Source organism: Hypomesus transpacificus, unplaced genomic scaffold (assembly GCF_021917145.1).
Source record: "Hypomesus transpacificus isolate Combined female unplaced genomic scaffold, fHypTra1 scaffold_373, whole genome shotgun sequence".
NCBI lineage: Eukaryota > Metazoa > Chordata > Actinopteri > Osmeriformes > Osmeridae > Hypomesus > Hypomesus transpacificus.
In genome coordinates, this window is record NW_025813896.1 from 62,110 (window position 1) to 63,633 (window position 1,524).

General features: G+C 49.9%; 1 long non-coding RNA gene across 1 annotated transcript; it reads right to left on the reverse strand.

Annotated features, from left to right (window-relative positions):
- Positions 1 to 407: 407 nt before the first annotated feature.
- Positions 408 to 1,085, reverse strand: LOC124464544. The gene is made up of 3 exons (XR_006955737.1): positions 898 to 1,085; positions 596 to 699; positions 408 to 496 (listed from the first exon to the last, which is right to left on the reverse strand). It is a non-coding gene; the product is annotated as an uncharacterized LOC124464544 (long non-coding RNA).
- Between the last annotated feature and the right edge of the window lie 439 nt (positions 1,086 to 1,524).

The following is a 1,524-nucleotide window of genomic DNA, read 5'->3' on the forward strand; positions in this document are numbered from 1 at the left end:
GTATTGGAATGACAGATTGAAACTAGATATGTAACATAAACCTCACACTCAGTAACGTGCAACCTTATTTGTTTTCCTTCTGATTCAGGTAACCAATCAGCGAGTAATTCGACTCACGAGGGGGGGGGGGGCTATAATAACATGGCATGCAAAGTGGCCCACCCACATTCCCCTCGTATCTCCTTTGCCTTGTTTTTAATGAATAACCCCACCTGTGCGATTGTTCCAAAAGCTGTTATCGAGCTCGCCGTCTGTCTTATGTGCTTTTTCTGTGTCGTTTTTTTTCCCTCACAGGAAGAGAAGAAGACCGTGCCAAGTCTCCCGGGCATAGGATCCGCTTCGCTGGAAACCAGAGCGGATCACCGTGTCACAGCGGCAGGATCCGCACAGCGCTGTGATGTCACTTACTTGATTGTGGCTGACGGCTAATGTCAAATCGTCCAAGCGGCCCGATATCGTGTCCTACCGTGCTGGGATGGGGTGCGGTTATCCTCCACTAAAAACAGAACAAAATGTTTTATTTTTGTTCATGTAGGCTCCGTAGGTGATGTTTGATCGGGTGGGTGTAGGTGGAAAGGCTGAGTGCTGCTGGTACCTGAGCTAGCTGCTGTGTGTCTGTCGAGAGGGTATGTGTTCTGACCCTCCTGATTCATCTAGCTGTCAGTCTCCCGGCCCCTGCTTCATCCACTCCGAAGTGGCCTTAGAGTTTAGGAAACAAACCACAACATTAGGTGCTGTCGATCCCATGAGAGGTAAGTCTGTTTGTGATACAGAGAAAGTTGGGGGGTAGAGTGTGTGTCATTGGCTTTCTCTCGAAATATCTGTTATTGGGAGAGGGCTGTTATGTGTATGTATAAAAAATATGTGTGCGTGTGTGTGATGGTATAGTCACTTTACCTCAGGCCACCCAAACGGGCATTGCAGCTTGAGGTCAAGCCTTAACAAATGAGATGGCCGGTTTCAAGGGCTAAACAGGAAACATTCCACAACTCGTTTCTCTCGTCTCCGAACCCTGTTCTTCCTCCTCGTCCCCGCCCTCCTCCTCTCAATGTGACTCTCTTCAAAAGGTCTTCAGAATGTACTCATCACACATAAACATGTCTTATCTTCTGAGGGAGGCTGCAGGAATCCCACAGAGTGTGACCCCACAGAGGTGGACTTGAAGCTATCACTTTGACGTGCCGTTAAGGACCTCCTTTCTCTACGGAGCGCTAGGTATTTGAGAGAGGAAAAAAAAAAGAAAGAAAATGGAGAAAATCTTGGACTGCACTTTGAGGGTGTGCGCGTGGGAGGCTTCAGATCATGACAGCACGGGTTTGAGAGGAAACATGTTATAGTCCTGTGTTTTACCACAGCGTAGCATTTCCGGCAACATTTCTCACGGTACCTCCCCTTCTGCTATCCTGTCTGCTGATATACCCCCCCCCCCCCCACTACCCCCCCTTCCTCTCCCCTCTTCCCCCCCCCCCCCCCCCCCCCCCTCCCTCCCTCCCACCCCACACAGTTTTTCATCCGGCTCTCCAT